The 16,655-nt window shown below is 39.8% G+C and overlaps 1 long non-coding RNA gene across 1 annotated transcript; it reads right to left on the reverse strand.

The window, feature by feature from the left end:
• Window positions 1-1,020: 1,020 nt before the first annotated feature.
• LOC117189151 lies at window positions 1,021-1,755 on the reverse strand. Its single transcript, XR_004473215.1, has 4 exons — window positions 1,724-1,755; window positions 1,517-1,660; window positions 1,188-1,432; window positions 1,021-1,111 (listed from the first exon to the last, which is right to left on the reverse strand). It is a non-coding gene; the product is annotated as an uncharacterized LOC117189151 (long non-coding RNA).
• Window positions 1,756-16,655: the final 14,900 nt, after the last annotated feature.

Below are 16,655 nucleotides of genomic sequence, written 5' to 3' on the forward strand. Positions count from 1 at the left end.
ACACTCCTGTGATATCGGACCTTGACCGTTTCGTGTCCAAATTTCGCCACACCCCCTTCCGACCCCGCAAAGGACGAAAATCTGGGGCATCCACAAATCTCAGAGACTATTAAGGCTAGAGTAACCAAATTTGGTATCCGCACTTCTGTTAGATCTCACTATAAAACGTATATCTCAGAATTTCGCCCCCCCCCCCCTTCCGCCCCCACAAAGGACGAAAATCTGTTGCATCCACAATATTGCACATTCGAGAAAACTAAAAACGCAGAATCATAGATAATGACCATATCTATCAGATTGCTGAATCTGGATCAGATCAGATCATTTTTATAGCCAATAGGAACAAATCAATTTGCAGTGGCTACGCAGCGCCCGACGTCACGCTCAGACTGATTTTCTGTCTCTCTCGCACGCACTCTTTGTCGTGTCGTTTAATATTAGCGGCGTCTGCCGGAGGAGAGCCATACTGACTTAGTATCGGGTATAACTGTAGAGTTGCGGTGTCCGCAGCAACTCACAACGTTCCACCTCGTTAGAGTAAGTATCGGTAGAGGGAGATCCGGCAATGCCATAATTCCACCGCCATATGTACAAACCTCTCGCTGTCGTCTAGGATATTATCCATTTTGTTTATTTTCGTGTTTAATTTTTCATGTTTTTTTCTACTCATTTAAGAAACACTACACCGTGAATAGCTTTATAATAAATGAAAATGAATTTATATTTACATAATATAATTTAATCAAAAAAGACAAAAAGTGTTTCTAAAATGCAAGACTCGACATTATAAACCGATTTGTTTTGAAACCTAACGCGGCTTGGAATGAATCGTTTCGCCACGTAGACATTGACCACTTCTAGCTTAACTAATAGAGAAGACTTTCGCCTGGAATATGCGGCAGTAATCCAGTAACAGTATTCTATATGACTGCCTAGCTTCCGGCGGCACAGCACGTAGGAGCATCGGAAAACAGATGAACTCTTTTCCACACCACCAGCATTTGGTAAGGTTCTAGGCGCGTTTTTTTTAACGTGGTATCCCCAGTAGGCCTACTCCACAGTTCTACAAAATCTCAATTGTGTCCATATGTGTGAATAGAATGCGGCGGATCTGTCATAAAAATTAAAAACAGATAATTGTGTACATTTCGGGGTTTTCTGAGTTAAGCCGTAAACTGATTAATTACCGTGTCCCTCTATCCCTCAGATGCCTTGTGTCGTATGATTCGTGTATCCTGTGTCATCCATAGCTGAACAACTTTCGTGTTGCTTTTCGGTTGGGTTTTCCATCGATCCATCCCTCGATAAATGTTCTACGTATGTATATGTATTCGCCATCGTATAATGTGTAAGGATTCTCCGAAGTGTATTGGTGTTGCCTGGGTGATTGAGCGAAAGTCTGAATTGTGTCCTGATGTGCATCGCTTTTATCCTAAAAATGAAGAGCAGAAAATTAGGTGTACAGTTCAGAATGAAAATTATTTTTTTTGCGGAGACACTGAAACTGAGCAGTTACCAATCGCAGCCTGCCTTGAGACTCGAGCCGTCCCGCCACAGAAGTACTTCTCCTCTGTGGTACCGTACATATGTACGAGTATATGTGTTCAATACGTATGACCCATCCATTGTCTACTGGAACTGGTCGTTTGCAACGTGCTGTCTAAAAAAAGGTAAATTTATCAAAAAAAAAAAAAATATTTACAACCACACAAACTAAGCTTACATTTGTATGGGTTTTTTTTTCCTTTTTTTTGTTTTTTTCATTTTTTTTTTTTTTTTTTTTTTTTTTACACTTTATACTTAAATCTAAAAACACTTTTTGCTTAAAATTAGTTGAAAAAAGAAAATTTAGATTTTTATGTGTTGCCTGGATGGTGCCTATTTATATACTGATATTTTCCAGTAGTCTACATCGCATCAGAAATTGAGAACTGGAGTTTCATCGGGCATGGACTACTGGGTTTACTTTTTTGTCGAAAATATGTGGCTTTAGTTTTGTGAGAAAAGTATTCCGAGTGCTTCATGCTACATAAGCTCTTCCAGTGTTTTTCGAGGAAGACAATCCGCGGGGTCCTCCAATGGATTGAGAAATACGGATTTTGGTCCTGATATATATATTCGCCTTGCACTGTTAATAAAAAGTTCTCTAAGAAAAACTCGCATGTTTTTGGTTCGCTTGGTTTTTCATCTTTTTTTGTTGTAATTTTTTTCACGTTTTATTAATAAAAAATGTTCAAATGTATGCGGTTGTTTTTATACCCGATACTCAAAATGAGTATTGGGGTATATTAGATTTGTGGTAAAAGTGGATGTGTGTAACGTCCAGAAGGAATCGTTTCCGACCCCATAAAGTATATATATTCTTGATCAGCATCAATAGCCGAGTCGATTGAGCCATGTCTGTCTGTCCGTCTGTCCGTCCCTATTAGCGCCTAGTGCTCAAAGACTATAAGAGCGAGAGCAACGATGTCTTGGATCCAGACTTCTGTGATATGTCACTGCTACAAGAATATTTCAAAACTTTGCCCCGCCCACTTCCGCCCCCACAAAGGGCGAAAATCTGTGGCATCCACAATTTCGACGATACGAGAAAACTAAAAACGTAGAATTGTAGAGAATGACCATATCTTTAAGACTGCGGAATCTGAATTGGATCGTATTATTATTATAGCCAGCATCAAGAAAACAATTTCATTTTTTCTCGCCCTGTCTCTCTCTAACACACACGTAGCATAGGCGGCTTTGTTTAGAGTAAAACATTAGCGCCTAGATCTCAGAGACTATAAAAGCTAGAGCAACCAAATTTGGTATCCACACTCCTGTGATATCGGACCTTGACCGTTTCGTGTCCAAATTTCGCCACACCCCCTTCCGCCCCCGCAAAGGACGAAAATCTGAGGCATCCACAAATCTCAGAGACTATTAAGGCTAGAGTAACCAAATTTGGTACACACACTCCTTTAAGATGTCACTATAAAACGTATATCTCAGAATTTCGCCCCACTCCCTTCCGCCCCCACAAAGGACGAAAATCTGTTGCATCCACAATATTGCAGATTCGAGAAAACTAAAAACGCAGAATCATAGATAATGACCATATCTATCAGATTGCTGAATCTGGATCAGATCAGATCATTTTTATAGCCAATAGGAACTAATCAATTTGCAGTGGCTACGCAGCGCCCGACGTCACGCTCAGACTGATTTTCTGTCTCTCTCGCACGCACTCTTTGTCGTGTCGTTCAATATTAGCGGCGTCTGCCGGAGGAGAGCCATACTGACTTAGTATTGGGTATAACTGTAGAGTTGCGGTGTCCGCAGCAACTCACAACGTTCCCCCTCGTTTTAAGGTTGAATCTCTGCTCTTTCACTCGTTTTGTTAAATGAATGTTGCCCTTCCTTCCCACCTTCGGGGCGTACTTGAATCTCCCGACTCCTTCCTGCCTTCAGAGCGTCCTTAAACCTCCACGGCGATCCTTCTCCTCGGAGCGTCCTTAAACCTCCGCAACGACTCTTCTCTTCGGATCGTTATTTCCTCGGAATTTTTCCAATTTTAAGAGACTCTCGACGGTACTATATGACCCTACAGCTAGCATGGTCTTATGACACAAGGAAAACCCTCTAGTCCGAATTTTATCTATTCATTACTTTGCCTCTTGGTTTGTCTTTTTACTTCAAACTCATTTAATACCTCTAAGAACGTACAAAAGCTTTAATTTCCTTATAGACTGCTTTTTCTTTTTTTAGTAATTTGGGCTAACAACGAAGTTCCATTTACATTCCTAGCCTTAGAACAATCGCCCATTAAACTGTAACAAACTGATAAAAGTATAAACCGAAATTAGCAAATTCATGAACTAAAATGTACACACATTAAAATAAATATATACCCATAAATAAAGCTATGGTTGTAGCCCATCAGAAGAACATCTGCGACTAAATCGAGAGCGGCATGCAACATGGCGAGATTCGTACGAAAATTCAGCTTATAAATTGTCTATGCATAGATAAATTGTTGAAAAGAGTTCACAACCAGAGAGAGGAGCAGGAGGCAGAAAACCAGATCAGGGTTAGCTCTGAACCCGTCATTAGAGACCGCCCTAGACGGACCCTCTCTGCCTCTCTAAATGTACATCCGAGTAAGACATAACATTATGCTAACCATGGAAATCGACGGCAGCTGACGGCAGTTGATGGAATGGAAATTGATAATGACTTGTCAGGGGGTGGACCTGGCAAGGGGAACCCTACAGCCGCAATTAGCATTCAATTCTAATGCGACTTTGACATGCAAATGATTGAAATCACGCCATGCTGCTGTGCCCTCCGAATGATCTTCACAGCACATTTTAAATTTACACTCCACAGAAGGGTTACGCCCCATCCATAGAGAAACGCTCTGGAGCAGAATTTTATGGGAATCAGGCATGCAAATCCATTGAGGCCTAATCCCAGCGCTTAACTAATAAACACATTAAAGCCTCATTTGTTTTTGATACATATAAAATATACAGTAAAAAACAATCTTTACAACGCACTCGGCCATTAGTTGGAGGCCCGCGTAGCCTATTATTAAGCAACATAATAACATGTTTGTGTGAATAATTTAATAAATCTCGGGCTCCGAACTCCACTCCACTCCACTCTTCCGCTTCGCGTGAGATTTGAGCTAGAGATTTTCCTATCAAGTGGAAGCCATTGAGACCTAGAGTCTCTGGCTAATCTCTTCCACAGATATAGTTATGTCGGGGCGTGTCCGTATCAGTTAATGATATAGCCTTCATCTGAACGCTGCTTCTGGCTCGTTGCTTTGCATAATGCCGGAACTTATTGCAGTGCACGCGGCGCATGCCCCCCGATTACGATGTGGATTCTTTCCAGCTGGCATTAATTGCAACGGATTGGAAGTGGAATAAAAGATCAAGATTAGCAGGGGTTTATCTGGGAGTCAAGGGAATAGGAGCTAGAACCGTTTTGAATAGACTTTTGAAGAATTCAGAGGAATATATTGTTTTTACAGGTATTTTTAAGAGTTATTTTAGATAAACATTTCTATGTGTCATCTGTCAGAAAATTTACATATTAAGATTTGTATGCATATTTTCAAGAACTAAACAAATTTGGAATCTTTTTTAATCAATTCAGCATAAAAGAAAAGTTTTTGGGTTCTAAGAAGTATGTTTCTAAATTTTAACACATTTTTAAACCAAGCCGAAGCCTGTAGCGGGCGGATTTCAGACAAAAGGGCAGACCATCTCCGATAAACATTTCGATATCTTATCTATCAGACAGTTACAGGAAAACCATTTATATATTAAGATTTGTATGCATTTTTTCAACGACTGACTGGCTCAGGCATATAAATAGACCAATTTTAGAATCTTTTCTTAATCAATTCTTCTTAAAGATAAGTTTTATGGATTTAAGGACTATGTATATATATTTCTGTTCACTTATTTACAAGATACTAAAGCCTCTAAGGGCAGATTCCAGGCCGAAACAGAGATCATCTCCCGCCCAACCGACCGAGGATCACTGCTGCATAACGCGCCACACATGTGTAGCCGAGCCGGTAGCATACATGCAGGAAAGGCAGATGTTAGACTAATAATCTTTATTAATTGTCCAAGTTAAGTTCTACTAAAACTAATCTTATATCTAGTTCTAAAATATCACAATAATTCATCCACATACTCGTATTGTTTTTTTTTTGTTTTCGATGGGTTTTTTGGGAAAGACTCAATGGCATTTCCTTAGAACAAAGCCAATATTCATAACTTTAATAATTTTATTACACCAATTATGTCCATCATTGCAGGAAACTCCTCGATTATATAAATATCTCCAAAATTTTCAGCTTTAGAAAATCCCCTCCTGTATTAATCTCTCCCTTAGGCGGAACTAAGCTTTTCCTTCTCATGAAAGTGTGGCTTAAATCTTCTGTTTAATGACCTAACTCATCCACCAGCCATGTAACATGGCATTTCCATTCATCTTACAGCTCCCCTATCCCCCATCTGGAAACAGTTTTTCCCTGCCATCCATCTGAGTGTTGGACAACAGAATCGTCTGAGAAGGCCCCATAAATATGCGTAGGCATTAAGCGTTCTTGCGCTGCAGGAACTCTATGGAAATGCTATGGCTCGATAAAATTAACTCAAAAGTAATTAAAAAAGTGCACTCAGATCCGCGGCTGGGCCGGCAGTTCGTGTGGCACGGTGCATCATGCAAATTTACTAAAGTGTGAAATATTGCAAATGCATGCAGACGGCAGACGGCAGACAGCAGACGGGAGGGGGGCCGATGGAGGGGCCGATGGCGATGGCACCACAGGTGGCCACCGCAGACGCTGCCGCTGGTCCTCCAGACTAATAAATTAACACTCTATTTTCATACAATAGTTGTTGTTGCCTTTTTTGTTGCTTTCCAGATCGCATGCAAACCTGAAAAGAGTTTTCCTTCGACCACAATTAGCTATGCATATGAAAAAGCTTATTTAATTTTTGTTCCAGTTTTGCATCAGCGGCACGCCATCGTCTTTGGGGTTTCGTGGTTAAAATAATATTTATAATTTTTAGTAGGTATGTTTTTATTAGTTAAAAAGGAACAAGAAGGGAAAGATTATAGAGCCCTGTTGGTAGCTTTAGGCTCTAAAAGGATGCAGGAAAAGGTCCGGAAAGTATTGACAACCGATTTAAATAATTAGGACATGCCTTAAAACAAATATAATACATTAGATTTGTAGGAAATATATTTAATATAAATATAGAAGTATTTATTTAACATATGAAATATATTACTCATCGATTTATATATTTATAAAATCCACCTTTTACCATTAATATATAAATATGAAATATATTTCATATTAAAAATTAAATACATTTATATTTAGGATCTTTTTATATTTTATTTATTATTATATATTTATTTATTATTTATTATATATTTTATAAAATATTTATATTAAAAACATTTCATATTTTTCATTTATTAAATACATTAATATTCAAAATTAATATGTTGTATTTATACATTCTAACACAGAAGCCGTAAATTCCTGTTGAGTTTTATTTGAAGCGAAAAAAATAAAAATGATAGATAATCATTATTTTTCAGTTTTTTTTATTTTTTTTTTTATCAAGAATAATGATGAATTCTAAGTTTTATCAAATTACTCAAAAATAATGATTATCGGTGAAGAAAAACGTAAAGAATCAAAAATTTGCAAACCAAAATAAAGATTTTAAAATTTTTATATTAATGATAAAATGTTAGTGGTATAAATATATAAATATAATTATAACTAATCGATCCCCAGGGCTTTTTTTTATCAGCCTTGATTCAATATCTCTTAAAAACAGTTCAAAAATCTCTCTTGGAAATGTTTATTCCGTTCTTTTTGTAATAGTTGATTCTTTTTGTTGATCCTAACCATTCCCCGCCAGTTCCCTGCCAATGAATATCCATATACTCCTTCCTAGTGGGCCAAAAAAAAGAAGTGAAATTAGTGAAGCTTATCGGATGACTGCAGGGCTGACAGGCTGAAACTTCCGCAACTCTTCGTCTGGCGGGGTCCGGGGCGGGGGCCGGGGCCGGGGCCGGGGCTGTTGACAATGGTTCAGACACATACGAGGCGGCAGGACAGCAGGACAAACAATGGGCATTAGACATATGTCTGTTCTACCCGGCGATTCCATTTCCAATCTCCACTCCTGCTCCACCGTAAATAATAAAAGAAATCGTCTTAGGCACGCATCTCAGGCGGGGACTGATGGACATTCTCAAACAGACACACAGGGAGAGAGGAGAGGACAGGAGAGGACAACGGATGCCCGAACAGGACATCACTTTGAATATAAAGCAAGCGAATAAAACACAGAGCAACGAATGAATGCATGAATGAATGAAGGAAGGCACGGAGGAACGAAGGAACGGACGAACGTGTGGCATAAAAAACACTTCAGAGAGGGAGAGTAAAGAGAAAATAAAAAAGAATTTCTTATTACACTTATTTTGCTTATCTGCAGCAAAACATTCGTTCACACTTCCCAAAGGACACCCACAGGGGCTCTGAGCTCTCAGGCTTTGGATCTCCTTCTCTTCCTTCCCTGTCGGCCCAGGGGGTGGCTCTCGCCCACACTCACACACACATGAAACTCGGACAGACACAAATCCGCTTTTATATTTTCAACTGTCAATCGTCTGCGCAATTTCGCAGTCCTTTTCCTACAGTCCTGCCCTCCTGCCCCCTTGCCGTCGTATCCTTCAATCCCCTTTGGCTCTACTTTGTAGGTGTTGGAATTATAATCGAAGTCCAGCAGTGCTCCCAACCCCACCACCCCCTCAAAGCCTTGCCAAGTCGCATTCCTTGCATTATCTTGGCCTCCCACACACACACACGCACACTTTTCCTTTTCCGCTCTCTCGTTCCCTGCTTTTGGGCCACAAATTCTAAAGTGAAAATTCCAACTAAAAAATCTTTCCTAATGCCCTTTTTTCGCTTGACTGACGGCTGGTGGGAAGGGGGTGGAGGAGCAGGGGAATGCGACTTTGAATCGTCGATTATTTGTAGGTTTTCTGGCTTTTCTTTTTTGAAGTTTCCTTTTCTAATTTGTGGCATACTTGGCGGGGATACATTTGTTAAATTAATTTCCGCAGGCAGATGGTAATCAAGATCGCCATTTGATGGCCTCTGCCCAGGTCTCTGGGGTTGAACAGAGAGAGAACAGGTTAAACACTTTACAGAATTAGCTGGCATTTAATTAACTTTTAGAGAGCGTTTTTTTGAGATCAAGAGAGCTTTCTGGAAGATTTCTAAACATTTTCCCAGAACAAAATATTTTGTATTTATAGGTAATATCCAATTTAAGCCTCGGATATTGCCCTTCCAAAAACAATTGATAAGACCCAATTTTATTGATTTTTTTTGGCTCCATTGCAGGACCTTCTATCTCAAAGATTTTCGCCCATAAACTTATTCAAATTGCTGCATATTTACTTGGTTTTATGACAGCGCAGCACATAAATCTCAGAATGAAGCCATGGATTGGCGTTCCTTGGCCCAGGACTAAGGGTGGCTCGATGCTAATGAGCCGCGTCCAGGTCGTGGCCGGATATGGCTTGGCTTTCACCTTTTTTTGGGGCGGTGGTGGCGGTGGTGGTGGTGTGCGCAGAAAGTTGTGCCAAAGCGCCAACAATGAATCATAAGCAGAGCCAGCCAGCCAGCAACGCACTCGCCGTGGGGTCCAGTGAAGCGTTAGAACTGCCAACTTGGCACAAAATCCACACGAATATGGGGGGTGGTGGGGCGGTTTGCCGTTTGCCTTGCATGCATAATAATAACAATCATAAAAATTGTGTGGCCGGAGACGAGGCAGAAATTATGCATACAATAATCATGGTTCATGGCGGATTTTCCTTTTGGGCAAAAGTTTTTGCGGTGGCCAGCATTTGAATTTATGACTAATCAAAGGCATATAATTTTTACTAGCCAAAGATTTATGTGCGCTGATTTCGGGGAGCAACCAACCACCAAGCCCATGTAAATCGAAGCTACCCTTAATTTAAATGCAAATGAAGGCGGAGGGGTGGCCAGAGAAGGGGGTAACTCTGGGAGAGGCCTTTGCCTGGCGGTGAAGGGTGAACTTTTTTTATTTGCATAAAAAACGTTTTTAAATGGCCGCTGCCTTAAAAAATGGGGCTTCCAGCAGTCGCCGTCTCTTTCGTGCATTCCAAAATGGGCGTCGACTTTGAACAAGCAAAGAATCGGAGTTTTTTGGGTTGAGTTTTAGTTTGGAGAAGGGGTTTGAAGGATGGGAAAAGGTATAAAGGTGCTCTAAGGGTAATCTATAAGTCTTAGAACATTTTCACATCGAAACACCATGGGAAATGGCCAAAAATATCGGTTACTGGTAGGAGGAAACTTTATTCAAGCCAAGACTATACAATACCAAGATATTGAAAGATCCATCAGACACCAAAAAGCTGTTCTATGGCGGAGTTTTTAGCCACCTGAGTCGGTCCCAGAATCCATCAACGATTAAAGTCGCCTCAATCTTTAAATACATTCCCTTCCCCTTCCTTCATTTTTCTATTGGTTTCTCATACACTGCCCTTCAAATTGTAGGCGTTTTCCCGATTTTTATTCACTCCGGGCTCCCTGCAAGCTGAACTTCTTACAAAGTGCACACAGTCTGCACTCCAGAGCCAGTGCGAGAATACATATATAAATTTGTATCTAGACAGAGCAAATAAAATCGATTTTATGTCACTTGCCAGGGCCGTTGTGTGCAGAGAGAAAACCAAGAGGAAAACTCTCTTTGCTGCTTTGGTTTTTCCCCCTTTTGGAGGTAAAAGTTTTTGCTTTGCATGTGCGAGGGAGAGGGCAGCCAGCAGCCAGACTGTGCGTGCACGATAAGAAGAAAGAAAGGACGACACATGTGGCACGGAGGCAGAGGGGAGGCGGCTGTGTTGCAAGTGTATGTGTGAAATCTGTCTGCCTTGCAGCAGGATATCCGGTTTCCACTAGAGTTGCACAGACAGGCAGACAGTCAGGGGGGGAGGACTGCGAATCTGTGGCTTGGGGCTTCAGGCGATTGGAGTGCAAAAGTTTCCCTGAAGGTATTTAAATAAAATTAGTCGGGATGGAGATGGATGCAACTTGAAATCGATGGTAGCTTTTGCAAATTGGATTGTCAAGATATATACATAAATATCCATTATTTATTTAATTAGGAAATGGAAACTCTAAAGGTTAAACGATTCAAAATTGCTAAATACAATATTTTTTAGTTTAGAAAAATAGCAAAGAGGTCGATTACTGCCTAGCATGGCTGGAATGCCTTTTGTTTGGCTAAATTCATTCGTATATTAGCTCTCCAATAAGGTTATTAGATGCCCATATAAATATCCCTATAAATCCCTATTAATCTGATTCTTACTGAAGAGTTTTTATCCTGTATATTTTTAGGACACCAAAATAATCTCCAGAAAAGTATTTGCGACTCAATTTTCATATTAAAAGTAATAAAGAAAATAATAGAATTCCTTAGTTCATAAAAATAGCTTCCGATAATCACTTGCTTTTAGAATTAAATAAAGTCCTGGCCTCCCAAAATATCTATGTAAATTTTATGGCTATTACCCCAAAAATTAGACATCGAAAAAAATTGTAAACAAAACTATTAGCCAGGAAAATAAACATAATTTACGATGCATGCTTTTAGGCGAAACTATCAATTTGCAAAGCCATCCCGAGATGATGTGAGAGAGAGAGATTTTTGCCATTGAATTTTATGCGCAACGTAACGCAAGAATTACACAAAAAATTACCAACTGATGGCCGGCTTTTAGTGGTAATGTCTCAAATGTCTCAGAGGCAGAGACCGGTGCGATTTGCTGACCAGCAAAAAAAAGAAAGAAGGAAAGAAAGGGCCAAAAAACAGGACATAAAATCTACAGCTGCATAAAAACCTCTTTCAATTAACATAAAATTAGCATTTGAATTCAATTTATTTTTATATACGAGCCGGGGAAAGGCCCCTCGGACAAATGGGTTGAAGTTATTTACGCGTTTTCGGTTTGGGGTCCAAACACAAACATTTACATGGTGGAGTGGCGGAGAGGCGGAGCGGGGGAAAATTCATAGCCTACGAGCGAGGCTGTGGGTGGCGGGAAATGTAAGTGGTCATAATAATAAAAATAATGATGCCCGCAATAAAGCTGATTCAAGTCCTTTCGCCAGGACGCGAGCTGGTTATTGGCTCGATAGGCCTGGGACGAGTGCCGACGACGATTTGCGTAAAAAATGGCTAGCTCCTTTGCGCAGATAAAAAAGCAAACACCAGCAAAGGAAATGGTGGAAAGAAAGAAAACAAAAAGTTCTAAGGGGAAATGCTCAAATGGCCAAAAAGGCTCGGCCAAACAAAAAATTTTCTTGCGAATCAGCGTATTTTTCATGCTGCAGCGATTATTCACGAGTGCGCGTTGGTAGCCTCGGACTGAATACACTGGGAGAAATGTTAAGAAGACCTAGAGACAAGCAAAGGGTTTGAGAGTTTATTGGAAAAATAAGAAAAAATGCATTAGGATGAAAATATTAGTAATAACTAGTGAGATTTTTGCAATAATGCTTCAGGCCTCCCTTATTGTGGATCTTTCTTAAATGCCTCGGAATACGTCCCTAATTTTGTACAAAAAAAACTACCAGAAGTTTTCCATTTAAAGCTATATATTTATCAGACGATGAGCTTCAGCTGCATAATTTTTAGAGCCGATTGATAGATGCATTTATTAGCCTTTAAGAATTGCAAAGATCTTTAAAATTAGGTTTACGAATTCTCAAATTATATGGAAAAGTGCCAGCTTACCTCTGAAAAAAAGAAACAGACAAAAAAAATAATATTTATTAAAAAATTTTCAGCCAAAATCCTACCAATAAAATTATAAAATTCTTAAACAAAATAAATTAAAATTTAAAATTAAATTTAAAAAATCTTTAAGCTCAAAAAAAATTTAAAAAAAAAAAATTAAAAATTAAATTTAAAAAACCTATTTAGTCAAAAATTGCATTAAAAATGTATAAGAAAAAGTGGGTATGATGTGGGGTATTGTTTGGCTGTCTGTAAAATGTGGAGTAGACTTTGGTAGATAAATGGATAACCTGAAAATAGATAGATGGATGGATAGATAGATAGATAGATAGATGGATAGATAGATGGATAGATAGATAGATAGATAGATAGATAGATAGATAGATAGATAGATAGATAGATAGATTGATTGATTGATTGATAGATAAATAGACAGACATATCTGGTGCGAACTTTTTAGTATTATTATTATTTTTTTATTTTTATTTAATTTTCCGAATACATTCGGTACAATTCGATAGTTATAAAGACTTTATAGAACTTAAATATTTACTCAACATATTCGTATTCAACATTGAAATATTTTCCCACTGTGCTGTGGAACAAGACACAAAAATACCGTTTCACCCACTCGAATCGCCCCATCCCCAGCACCACGCCACACCCACCCCACCCACCCCACCCACCCAGAGCACCCAAAGCCCGAGTCATACATCTCGGGCAAAGTGTCATAAATTCATAATAACGCAAATAAGCACCGGGCACTACCAGAACGCAAAACTTATCGGAAGCATCTAAATCGGTCGAACGGCATGTGGTGGCTACCAGCCAGAGCCACGGCCAGAGCCAAAGCCATCCTTGCAGGAACAAGGAACGGAGAGCCATAGGCATTCTGCCAATAACAACATCGATGGGCTTTTGCCCCATGAGTGTGTGTGTGTGTGTGTGTGTGTATAGCGGCAAATACGTTTTTTACGACTTTATGTTAAGCACTTTTTATGCATAAAAAGCAAAAGGAAAGACGGGAAAACGGGGAAAAATGCCACGCGAGGGACAAAACAACCACCAATCCGATGGCAGAAGATGATGATGATGAGGAGTGGGGAGGGGAGGAGAGGGGAGGGGAAACCACCACGCAGCATCAGCACCAGCACCAGCAACAGACATAACCGTTATTTTCCTCTCGGACGGGTCCTTGTTTATGCGTTTTTTAGTATGGAAAGCACACACACACACACAGCGTCTCTCTGTCAAAGATATCCTTTCAGCGCATGGGTCCTCGAAGCGTATGTAAAAAGCAAATACGGAGGCCTGTGGACCCTGGCCAGTGCGCTTTTGCCTTTTATGCTTCGGGTAATATATTGAAAATAGCTGTCCAGTGTAATAAAATGTATCTTTGACTGTGCCTGTGTGTAGTATCTGTGTGAATGTGCGTGCGTGCGTTTGTATGCATATCAATAAAAATACCAAATGTGAAAAGCAAAAGCAACAGCCACAAAACGAAACCCAATTTGCTTACTGTGGCGCCACAGTGACTCGAAAGATGATGGAAAATTTGAGGGAAATACGAGTATGTTTTTGATTCGTAAAAAGCAGAGAATTGGAGAAAACTATTACGAAATGCTTGGCTCCGACATTTTACCACAGAAAGGGGGATTTTCTACAATCAAACTTCCATATAGCGAATCTCAAGGAGAATTAATATAGAATTCATTTGTCACATACTATAAAGTTTATAAGAACCTCTGTCTATGATTTTCGAAGACTATTTTGTTGTTGAAAATCTTTCTAAAAGGCAACTAGCGTAAATATTTCTCAAGCTCTCTCTCAATCGCTCTTGTACATTTACAAGTGCATTTAGGAAAAAGTCCACTGCTAAGTCACACTGGGAGAGAGAGAGAGTAAGGTATAGCTTTTCTGGCAGATTTGAGAAGATTCGATAGTCCAAATTATGTTAAATTAAGGGAAATTTATATGGTTTCTGTACGATTTAGTGGCTCGATTTTAACCAAGTTTTTATGAATTATGTAAATAAATGGAAGCGATGTTTTTTCTATACTTTCTTCTGTGAAAGTAAGTAAGAATCGACACATTGATCGATGGGTTATAATCTTTATTCTTCGTTAAATTAAATTAGTAAATTAAAGTATACTTGATAAACGCCTTCTCGCCTCCGAAGTCAACTTCCTGGACTCGATCGTACTAAAGATTTACTTTCTTAACCCAACCCTGGACTGCCCATATCGATAATTCGATAACAATCCGCTGGTTAAAGGACTGCCAGACCTACATACCCTGACGATTGTTTCTTCCGACGATGAATAATATTTATTGTAATCATTTCTTCTTTGCTTCCATCCCACTGTGCACTTGGCCAGTGAGTGCGCTCTCCCTCGCTCACCACAGCCGTGACCGTGGTTATAGTGTGTCCTTCTGCCCTCTCAACCATTGTCATCATCTTTGTCGATTCGGGCATCCCCTTGTCCGAGGCTATGTTTTTGAATTGCTGCTCAATGGAATTGCATCGATGATTATGTTGATTTTTTTCTTTCTATTTTTTTTTTTTTTGTTTTTGGTGGCTATTTGCTTGCTGCAACAGTTTTTATGTTCATAAATAAGAGACGCTCGTAACATTCGGCTTTGAATAATTTATTGTATTGGAACAATCAAACAGAACAAAGACAGATGCGTCATCAGGCAATGATATATATTAGAGTGGGGTTTGGGCCTCGAGTTGAATGAATGGAAATGTGCTGCGGTCTGCCAAATATTATGCATAAAGAGGGAAAGCAGATTAGACAAAGAGATGACCATTTTGAAGGGAAAGAAACTGAATAGATGCTTTCCATCCTACAAGGAAACTTTAAACTTTGCCATGACATCGCTTGCTATACAGATATCCCCCCCCCCAAAAGGGGCCTATAAACCGCAATGAAATACTGCCAAATTCTCAGATTATTCACATTTCACCCTCGGAGACCTGAAAGAACCATCTCCAACACCCCAAGCCCATATGCCCTGGCACACACGTAACTAATACAAAATAGATTTAAATTCCATTTGGGCAGCATTAGCACTTTTGGGTCACAGCAGGCCAAATCCCCCTGGAGACCCGAATGGGGCGTTGGCAAAATTTATTCCTTAAGTGTTTCCATAAACAAAAATAATGCATGAAAATTTGGGAAAAACCCAAGCTGAAAGACTTGGCGAATAATTTCGAAAAATGTTTCAAATAATGCAAACATTTGGAAATAAATATTGGTCTTTCGGTCTGTCTACGACTATATTTTCGTAATTCGCAAATCATTCAACCCCTCTCCCAAACCCCCCCCCCCCTCGAGTAGGACTTTATTTTCCTTTGGCGAAAAAAAGAGGGAACATAAATTTACAAATAAAATTCCGAGCACACAAAAAAGGGCAAGGGTCCATGAAGGTGGAAACAATCTAACCGCAAAGTAAAAAATTTCCAATGTCCAGCACTCGGGAGGGTGTCTGGCTGTAAATCCCACATGAAAGATTACCCAGAGACAGCCCCCGACCCCCCGCCAGCCAGCCAGGACGCACACACGAGGGGGAGGCAAAAGGACAGCGCAAAAAAAAGATGAATAAAATGTAAAAAATGTATGGCCACGGGCGAGTTTTTTCCATGTTAACAGTGTTGTTGTTGTTGTTTTTTGTCCGCCTCCTCGACCCCACGAGGGTACAGAACTTTGACATGTTATTATGCTGAAATAATTTTATAATTTATTTATTTTTTCTACCATTTTTGTTGCTGTTGTTGTTGTTGTCGTTGTGTTTCTTTTGTGGCATTTGCCATTCGTTACGGCTGCCATGTTCCATGAGACCCGAGCGGATGACATCTGAGTAAGCTGAAGCCATTCCCCATTTGGGGAGACCCTTTATTTCTTGTGGCATATCCCCGTCCCCGTCCCCCATCCGTCTGCTGATGATGCCACTGAATGGGAAACGCTGATGGCAGCAGCAGCAGCCACAGAGTGACATTTCAGCATTTCCTGTTTTTGTGTCTCCTCTGGCCACACAATTGTGGAAAATATTTGAGCCCAGAGTGGGCCGGGATTATGAAAAAGTGCTTAAATATATATTAAGATATATCTTTGGAATTTGGAGTTCAGAGAACAACCATTCCTAGCCATTGAGAGACCTAAGACTTGTTTATAGATTGATAGTGTCTACTCTAGCCTCTCTAATGGAAAGATATGAAAACCCCAGGTAGGAATAAGAGCTAATAGAGAGGGTTATCTATAGATTCTATAAGGTAGA

The sequence above is a fragment of the Drosophila miranda genome, chromosome 4 (assembly GCF_003369915.1).
Source record: "Drosophila miranda strain MSH22 chromosome 4, D.miranda_PacBio2.1, whole genome shotgun sequence".
Lineage (NCBI taxonomy): Eukaryota > Metazoa > Arthropoda > Insecta > Diptera > Drosophilidae > Drosophila > Drosophila miranda.